A 10,530-nucleotide genomic window follows, 5' to 3' on the forward strand; every position below is an offset into this window, starting at 1 on the left:
TGCTATTTTAGAGGGAGGAAAATACTTAACCAAAAATTTTTTAGTCAAGTCGTTCCAAGTAGTGATACTTCCTGCAGGGAGTGAGTTAAGCCAATCCTTAGGTCTATCATGTAATGAAAATGGAAAAAGTCTAAGCCTAATAGCATCATCGCTAACTTCATTTTGCTTAAATGTGTCGCATATTTCCAAGAAGTTAACAATATGTGCATTAGGATCATCACTCGGCAACCCACTAAACTGAATACTCATTTGGATCATTTGGATAATTGCAGGCTTGATCTCAAAATTATTAGCTTGAATCGTTGGCTTGCTAATGCTAGAAGTAGCCCCATCAATTGTTGGACAAGCATAGTCCAAAAGAGTTCAATTTGCTTCGTCTGCCATCTCTTCCTCAACTTCTTATGCTGGTTTGCCTTCTTCAACCTTCTCTCTCTCTTTATTTTTGTTGGCTCTTTGCAGTATGCGAAGAATTCTCTCTATTTCAGGGTCGAATTCTACTAGTTCTTCACCCCTAGTACGTGTCATAAACTAATTAATCTGAACACAGCAAGAACTTGAACACATTAAATAAAGAGTAAAATCCAAATTATCCAAGGTTAACAAGTTCTAATATTATTTTAGGATTAAATCCCTGGCAACGGTGCCAAAAACTTGATAGCTATAATTATATAACCCTAGAAAGTGCACTAGTTATCAAGTAGTATAAAGATATCATTCCCACGAGGATTTAACAAAATAAGTATTAGAAATAAAGCTTCCCTCAATTATTTGGATAACCGAATTTTGGATCTAATGATAGGAACTACAGAAAATTAAAGATAAGAAAAAGAGGAGATAAAAACAATGGCAATCAATGACTGAAATTGCAATGATTTAACTGAAAGTGCCAGGACTATTGGTCCACCTAACATTTCCAATGAATATCAATTTATTAAACTAACCAAGATAATTTATTATTTTCATAAGCTAAAGTTTTTACTAATTTATTTAATATTCCCTTTCAGGATATATCAAATTCACTTATATCAAGTAACCCTTCGATTCCTCGATTAGAGTTCTCGAGATAGAAAGTGCATTAAGTTCTATGAAAAACCTATATCATCAAATGAATCATGTATATATATTCCTATATACCATTCAATTCACACTATGAATTATTTAGTCTATTATATGAATTCCCCTTCCGGTTCATTCACATAAACCAAATCAACTAAGAGGTGGCCAAGCTCCTAATTGTATTACGCATAATAACTCAGACAATATGAAAATAAAAACAGCTTGGCTGAATTAAATAACACTCAATCCATGGTCGTGGTTAGGCTTTCCATAGCCCTAATTACAAATAAATTAGTTCATGATAAAGGAAGTTAAACAAACAAGGTATAAGAAAGAACTCAGGATGTCGCCCTTGAGGTTGAGACAATGAACTTCTTCTCCTTGCCGCCGCCTTCCTCTTTTTCTCCCCCTTGGGCTACTGACTGCTTCTCTGAGGGCTAAAGCTCCCTTGGAGGATTCTTGATTGATCCAGTGATTGATGCCTTGGTGCTAATCCGCCTTCCCTTTATATAGCTTTAGGAGGAGGGGCTGTTTCCAACTCCTTTTTGGAGTTCTTTCTCAAAAATAGAAAGTCCTAATTCACAAGGATTAATTTAGATCTAATCATATCCTATCTTTTATCTGGTAATCTCAATCTCCTTTATCTTTCTATAATTACAACAGAAAATTGAATCTGATAGGACTCTTTGCAGTTTCCTTATTCTTGTATTCGTATTGGGTTTCTTCAACGAATTGGGCTTCTGCTGTGAATTTTCTCAGAATTCGTATCCGATTTTGAATTCGATAAAGTCAGAATCTATCAAAACTGAAAACATGAACGTTGTAGAGTTCTTCCTTATCTTTCCAATGCATCTTGAATCATCTCAATCGGAGTCTGGATGGGAGAGTTATACCCACATTATTACACGGCGCCGGAACTATGCAAAGTTACCCGATTAGCCTTGTTTTCTCCTGACGCCTTCTTTCATGCCCTAAATCGAAATACACGAATAATGAGTCCAATTAAGTACTAATTAAGTATAAAAGACTGAATATTTAGGGATAAAAATATGATAATTTTTATTCTCATCAGAATGCATGATGATGTTGTGAGAACATTAACAAATGTACAACATGTACCAGACTTAGAGAAAAATCTCATCTCTCTTGGCACTCTAGATGCTGAAAGTTGTAAATATTCAACTGAAGGTGGAGTTTTGAAAATTAGTAAGGGTGCTTTTGTTGTGATGAAAGGCATGAGGATAGGAAGTCTATATGTGTTACAGGGTATTACTATCACAGGTTTAGTTGCAATTTCTACATCATTTTTATTGAGTCTGACACCACCAAGTTATAGCACATGAGGCTTGGACATATGAGTGAAAGGAGACTTACTATGTTAAGTAGGAGAGGCCTTCTTTGTGGCCAAAGTACAAGAAATCCTGACTTCTATGAACATTGTGTTTTTGGGAAACAGAAAAGAACTAGTTTCAATACAGCCATTCACATGACAAAGGGAACTTTGGATTATCTTCACTCAGATCTGTGGGGACCTTCCCAAATTCCATCAAAAGGTGGTGTTCGATATCTTCTTACCATCATCGATGACTATTTCAGGAAGGTATAGGTTTATTTTCTAAAGCATAAGAATGATGTATTTGTGACTTTTAAACAGTGAAAAACTTTGCTTGAAAAGCAAACAAGAAAACATGTCAAGCGGTTGAGAATAGATAATGGTTTAGAGTTTTGTGAAAAATGAGTTTAATAAGTTTTGCAAAAATGAAGGCATTGTAAGGCATCGTACTGTTGTTAAAACACCGTAGCAGAATGGAGTTGTAGAACATATGAACAGAACTCTACTAGAGAGAGCAAGGTGCATGTTGTCAAATGTTGGTCCCTCAAAAGATTTTTGGGCGAAAGTAGTTAATATGGCTTTTCACCTGGTAAATCGATCTCCATCTACAGCCATTGAATGTCAGACTCTAGAAGAGGTATGGTCTGGCAACCCTCCCAATTATTCAAATTTGAAAATATTTGGTTGTCCAGCATATGCACATGTTAATAAAGGCAAGTTTGAGCCTAGGGCCAAGAAGTGCATATTTCTTGGTTATGCTTCAGGTGTGAAGAGATATAGATTGTGGTGTCCTGATCCTAAATCACCAAAGTTCATATTTAGCAGAGATGTTACTTTTGATGAATCTGCTTTACTTCACCCAAGAAAGGAGTCTTTAAATTCTTGTGATACAAATAAAACACAAGGTTCAGGAAAGAAGGTGGAGTTAGAAGTTAAAAGTGCTTCCTCACCTCAGTTTACATCAGTCCAGGTGCCCATTTCTACTAAGATAGAAGAACATGTACAAGAGGAAGAAGGGGAGGAGCAGTATTCTATTGCTATAGGTAGAACAAGGAGAGAGATTAGAGCACCCCAGAGATATGGTTATGCTGATCTGGTTGCCTATGCATTGTCAGTTGCAAAGAATGTTGATGTTATAGAATCCAATACTTATTTAGAAACTATCTCATCTGTTAATTCTGCTAAGTGGTTAACAACTATGCATGAAGAGATTGAATCCTTACATAAGAACCAGACTTGGGAGTTGGTAAGACCACCTAGAGAAAAGAGGATTGTTAGATGCAAATGGGTTTTCAAAAGAAAAGAAGGTACTCTAGGTGTAGAGGATGCTAGATATAAGGCACGATTGGTTGCAAAAGGCTACAGTTAGGTACAAGGTGTTGATTTTAATGATGTTTTATCACCAATTGTTAGACATAGCTCCATTCGTGTTTTTCTTGTTTTGGTTGCCATGCATAATTTGGAATTAAAACAATTAGATGTTAAAACTGCTTTCTTGCATGAAGAACTTGATGAACAGTTTTATATGCACCAACCCAAGGGTTTTGTTGTTGAAGGGAAGGAAGACCATGTTTGCTTTTTAAAGAAATCTCTATACGACTTAAAATAGTCTCCTAGACAATGGTACAAAATATTTGACTCTTTTATGGTGGCCCTTGGGTATTCTAGATGCAAGTATGATAGTTGTGTTTATTTTAGGAAACTTGTAGATAATTCTTTTGTTTACTTGCTGCTTTACATTGATGATATGCTTATTGCAGCAAGAGAAATATCTGAGATCAACAGATTAAAAACATAGTTGAGTGGTAAGTTTGAAATGAAAGATTTGGGTGTAGCAAAGAAAATTCTTGGCATGGAGATTTAGAGGGACCAAAAAGTAGGAAAACTGTATTTGACACAATAGAAGTATGTTGAAAAGGTCTTAGAGCGCTTTGGCATGAAAGATGCTAAACTAGTAAGTATTCCTATTGCAGCCCACTTCAGACTTTCAACAAACTTGTCACCACAGATAGATGAAGAAAAAAAATATGTCACATGTCCCCTACTCTAATGTAGTTGGGAGTATTATGTATGCCATGGTTTGCACATGACCTAACATTTCACATGTAGTTAGTATGGTGAGCAGATATATGTTATGTCCTAACAAGACTCATTGGTAGGCAATGAAGTGGATTCTCGGATACCTGAAAGGTACATCAGATTCTTGTTTGGAGTTTGGGATGAGTAGTGACAGCATGATGGGTTATGTTGGTTCAGATTATACTAGTGACCTTGATAGGAGAAGATCACTCACAGGTTATGTATTTTCTATTGGTGGTTGTACTATTAGTTGGAAAGCTACTTTATAGTCTACAATTGCTTTATCTACTTCTGAAGCTAAGTATATGGCAGTGATCGAAGCAGTTAAAGAAGCTATTTGGTTGAGAGGTTTGTTTGGTGAACTCAGTTTGGATTCAAAGGTGACTGATGTTTACTGTGATAGTCAGAGTGTTATTCATCTGACTAAGGATCAAATGTATCATGAGAGGATGAAACACATTGATGTGAGGTACCGTTTTGTTCGTGATGTTGTAGAACAAGGAGATATCATTGTGAAGATTGGTACTGCAGATAACCTAGCTAATATGTTAACAAAGCCTCTTCCTATGGCTAAGTTCAAGCATTGTTTGGACTTGATTGGTGTTTGCAGCATTTGAGTTAGCTCATTAGGGCTTTTGTTGGATTAGGTGGAGGGGGATTACTATTCTGTGATGCTTGAGAGAATTCAAGCCAAGGTGGAGATTTGTTATGTTTGTGATTTGAATTCTTTGTGGTGACCTACTTCGTGAGTTCGCTCTGAATTAATTTGAGAAAAACCCGAAGGCAATTTCATAGTGGTTTGTGGTGGATGCGTAAGTCCGTAGCCCACCACAAATCATCATTGGGGGTGCAGTGCGGAGCCCCCGCGGTGGTATGGACCTGACCCATATTCATCTTATATGTCTGAACTGAATACGAAGAGTTATGTATTTTTCGGGGGTTTTCTCTCTTGTGTACAGAAGGCGGAGTCTTGAGAGATATTGGGTGTATTTTGGGGTTTAAGGTTTTCTGTGAGAGCACAACTCTATATTTCTTCTCCATTACCTACTACATAGTGGATTTTCTATTCCTCCTTCGCCCGTGGACGTAGGCTATAAGCTGAACCACATAAATTTGTTTGTTCTTTCTGTTTGCTTTCTCTTTATCTCTATTTTATTTTCATTTGAGTGCCATTTCGATTTTGTTTTCTTGGGTTTTTCAGCAACATGATATGTTAGTATGACTGGTTTCAAGTTAATTAAGAATTCTTATTCAGTTGTTTTTAATATTAGAAAAGTTTCACAAAAGTGTCAACAAAGAGTATAAATAAGTAAGAGATCAAAGTAATCTTACAAAATAATTTCAATAAAGAGGTATAATTAAATAGGAGAAATCTATGCTATACCGAAAAACTAAAGAATTGAAACATTACTACCTTCCCACACCCATCCTTCAGGCTTGTGCGTGCTAAAAGTTTTCATTATGCGATTTGTATGCAAGCCTTTAGTATATTATAAAGCAGTTTCCATGGGCCTAATTGAATTACCATAGTTTTCCTTATCAAATGGATTAAAACTAAAGCAATTAGCAAGAACCTCACTCTCAAGGAATTCTATAATTAAGTCAAATTAAAAATCATCTAAAAATAATCCACTTTAATTTGAGCAAATTAATCAAGCAACAAACACATTTTATTACTAAAGAATGGTTATGGACCTAGTTCCATAAAACAGGCCGATCCTGCTTTATTACAAGCCATGGACAACTTATAAATAGTCTCGCCAAGACTCCAATAGTTCTATCAAATGCAATATATGTAAGCTTGGATTCGAATTCCATGTATAGAAGAATATTCTTTGATTTGATATTCCTGTGAAGCAAGTGTCAATTGTAATTCTCATGAAGGAAAACTAGTCCTTGGGTAGCTCCTATAGCAATGTACTCCACCTTAAATAAAATTTGATTTACATATCAAAATTTTTTGAACTATCTCTTTGTATAAACTCATATATTAGGAGAATCAAATCTTTGGGACAGAAAAATCTCAAGCATTTCATCAGGCTCTTATGCCTAAGATAAGCTAATGTCTTGATCTATGCCTTCGAAGATTTACAGACATACCTTCAATGTTTAACTTCATTATAGCACTGAATTTACTACTACCCAGCTTAATTATGTGAACTCTACTAAAAATTACCCAATAGCATACTATACCTTTCTCATCTATTCCCATGATCAAATCTTGTTTGGTTAATAGGATTTATGACAATAAAGAAAGTGAAATAGCCTAAGAGGATTTATGAAGCCAACCCCATAATATTGTATGTAGATAATATTGTATGTTGAGTTTGTAGATAAGGCTTAGTTGAGTTGAGTTTGTAGATAATATTGTATGTTACTTTTGAATATATAGTAAGAATTTAGTTAATGAATATAAGGTATGGACAAATTGTGTCCATGAAGTCCTACATAAGAAAATAACTAAACTTCAACCATAAAACATAGTGCATCTCAGATGGTCTTTTACAGCTAAAAGGCTAGGTTATAAAAGGACTCAAGCATATCCAAATTTCTACCAGCAAGTTTGCAACCAAATTTCTAGGTGACTTGAACCTCCCCTACCCATCTTCCAACCAAGAGACAAAGAGAACTAGAGAAGGCTTCATACAGACCCCTATTTGAGAGGGGAAGATAAACATAGACCTTTTAGTTACCTCTTAACAGTGGGCAACCAAAGTAGAAGAAAAAGAAACAAGTTATAGTTCAAATTTCCATTTTACAAAACATTTAGATTTCACCAAGAATGCCTAATTTTAGGCCATCCAGATAAAAATCTTCTTTTACTGCAATACATACCTCATGAGGTCGGTCATGCATTGATTACAAATAAGAAAAAACAATTTTCCTTCTTGTCACATCAAAGTTGCAAGAATATCCACAACTTGGTTGCTCTCTCTACAAGTGCCATGTGCCAAGAATCATCAATTGGTCCTGCTACAATAAAAGAGACACAAAGAGCAAAGAATAACTCTATTGGTTGTTCATAGAAGTCACGAATTTAAACTATACTAAAATCCTGAATATGCCATTATTATGTGCTTGTGCAACGTACTTCTTGTGGTTTCATCTCATCTACAGCTCAAACTGGTAAAGTTACATGATGACTTCAAACTTCCAAATTCTAAATGGCCCTCATAAGATCTGCAAGTTTTAATAGGACTGACCATGATATCAAGAAACACAACAAGAACATATGAATAGAAAGAAAGTGTTGAATAAAACAATAATTGTTGCTACTATCATATGATTCCTTAACCCAATATTGGTCCAAGTTGGTTATCCAATGTCTTTGGAAGGAGAGGATATAAACCCTAACCTTTGGAAATTTTTTCACAAAGTGGCCACTCTTAGGCTTGAACCCATGCATGTCTCATGCTTGTCAACTTGAGATTTGACTATTACAGGAAATGATGATCCCTACATGATTCTTCAGATGTACAAGAGAAAATTTGCATCTCACCTGAATGAATATTTTCGGTTTAAAGATAAATTTGAAATGACTAATTAGGGAAAATTCTAAAACTGAGATCTAAGTAAAAGATATTTGTAAAGATATACAAATATTAGTAGTTGTCAAATTTGTACAACAAAAGAAGAAACAACAACACAAACTTTTATGTAGAGGCTAGAAAAACAATGAGGATTTGGAACTTTTAAAATTATAAAGAGGGAAAATGAAAATGGGTAAAAAGAAGCTAATCAATAAAATTAGATGATACTCAAAGGTTGAATAAATTTCTAACACCATATTTGTTTGTGGAGCAATCATGCTTTTCAAGCAGCCGAAAAAGCTGAATATTCTTCTATTTTTATCTATTCAAACATTCAATAAGCAAAAAGAGTTTGCATGTGTATTTATGACTCCAAGATAGGCCCCTATATGTGATTGCCTTGTTGAACAACTCTATTTCTTCTTGTTGATAGTAGTTTGTAGTCCTTTTATTTTGTTACATGCTTAAAAGAAAGAAAAACATAAGTCCAAATGCATCATCAGAATCAGAATAAGAAGGTTAAACAGAAAATCTAGTTGATTATACAATATAGTATAAACAAATTCCACAAACCCCCTTAAACATTCAAATTCCAACGAAGACCCCCTCTTCGTTAAGTTGAGTGACAAGGAAGTTAATTTACCAAAATACCCATTTCAGAAACTTCTATAAAATGGAAATTATAACAAAAAACCCAAGAAAATTCTATAAAAACCTAAAATTGCAACAAACACAACATGCAATTAATATCAATTAAACCAATAAGAAATGGAAATTGATAAAAAAAAACGCTAAACTGAACACCAACACTTGTTTTAGAAAATCCATGAACAAAGAGTACTTTGGGGATTTAAAAATGTCTAAATATTCTTATGATAAGAATCTTTTTCAATTAATTGATGAGATACAAACAAAGGGATCTTTCTCGGAATTTGAAAGTTGAGGAGGGTAATTCCCACCGCCCCAAAAGTACAGTGTACTAATCTATAATTTACCCTAAATTTTATTTACCTCATTAATTTGTGGCCGAGTTAGGATCAAGTCTCAACAACTAGTCACAACAGCCTCGAAGCTGTGCAATGGGAACATTTGGACGTTGAGGACTAGGCAGATATTTCCAATGCACAGTTACAAAGCTTGTTGTGACCCATTGTTGTAAAAGCAGGAACAGTAAACAAAGTTAAAGGGAAGATATATCCATAAAGGTTCATCTTATGGGGCATTATTGATGTTTATTGAGGATATGCATAGAGGATTATATTCCATGTTTAACACAATATTGGTTACCCAACAACAATAGTTTCATGTTGATGTAAATTAAATTTAAAACTAATTAAAATGCGAGACCATTTTCTATTGGCCTCCCCTGTTTCTTGTTCCTTGGAAATGACTGTAAGGTCTAAAAGAAATTGTCAATTTTCCCATAAAAGATAAGAAACAATGTAGAAATAGACGAAACTTGTAAATTAAAAACAAATTAAAATGTGAGACCATTTTCTATTGGCCTCCCCTGTTGTAGATCAACATTAAAAGAAGCACAATGAAATAGTTTGGTTGCGGAGATAAAGTGACTACGTACGTACCAGAGGTAGAAGAAGGATGTCTGATGTTGAGGATAAAAGTAGAACAGAGATAGTGATGCGCCATGGCTTCTCCTTTGGGGCTGTAAGACCTCCGATGCCCTCCAACGAATGAAAGTTTGGACAATGCTGGATTAGTAGCTCCCGTAGTACTGTTTTTGGATGCTTCATTTCTTTAGGTAGAGATGTCAATTTGGGGCAGTCATCAATATAAAGCTCTTCAAGCAATTCGACGTCTCCAAGCTCCTCTGGCAGCTCCAACAAATGGGGCAGATGCCTAATCCTCAAAACTTTTAGGGCAGAAAGACCTCCGATGCCCTTCAACCAATGAAAGTTTGGACAATACTCAATTTTCAACTCTTCAAGATCGGCGAGGTATTGCTTCACTGCTTGAGGATGCAATGATGTCAATTGATCACAATGTGAAATATGTAAAATTCGGATAGAAGTCAAGCCTTCCATCGTCTCCCAAGGAAAAGACTCTAGGTCTGAGCACCAGCTAATTTCCAAGGATGTGGTGGTTACATGAGTAGTGGGAAGGATGTGGTGGTTACATGAGTAGTGTGAAATTAGCTGAGCACCAGCTAATTTCACATTGTTGGGATTTGAAATCATTGCATCCTCAAGCAGTGAAGCAATACCTCGCCGATCTTGAAGAGTTGAAAATTGAGTATTGTCCAAACTTTCTCTCGTTGAAGGGCATCGGAGGTCTTTCTGCCCTAAAAGTTTTGGTGATAAGATATATGCCAAAATTGGTTGAGCTACCAGAGGAGCTGGGAGAACTCAAATCCCTTCGAGAGATTTCTATTTTTCATTGCCCCAATCTGTCATATCTACCTGAAGTTATGCAGCATCTAACAGAACTACAGCTTCTACGTATTCAAGAATGTTCTCTAACTTACAGGGCAGATGCTCAAGCAATATGGGTGAAGATTGGCCTAGGATATCCCAT

General features: G+C 35.5%; 1 long non-coding RNA gene across 2 annotated transcripts; it reads right to left on the reverse strand.

The window, feature by feature from the left end:
* Positions 1-1,262: 1,262 nt before the first annotated feature.
* LOC148872521 (uncharacterized) lies at positions 1,263-10,048 on the reverse strand. 2 transcript variants are annotated; one of them, XR_016106998.1, is made up of 3 exons: positions 9,582-10,048; positions 7,304-7,441; positions 1,263-2,027 (listed from the first exon to the last, which is right to left on the reverse strand). It is a non-coding gene; the product is annotated as an uncharacterized LOC148872521 (long non-coding RNA). The 2 variants fall into 2 exon arrangements; XR_016106997.1 differs by having other exon boundaries at positions 7,304-7,438; positions 9,582-9,855.
* Between the last annotated feature and the right edge of the window lie 482 nt (positions 10,049-10,530).

Source organism: Nelumbo lutea, chromosome 2 (genome assembly GCF_056320005.1).
Source record: "Nelumbo lutea isolate HS-2025 chromosome 2, American lotus-T2T, whole genome shotgun sequence".
NCBI lineage: Eukaryota > Viridiplantae > Streptophyta > Magnoliopsida > Proteales > Nelumbonaceae > Nelumbo > Nelumbo lutea.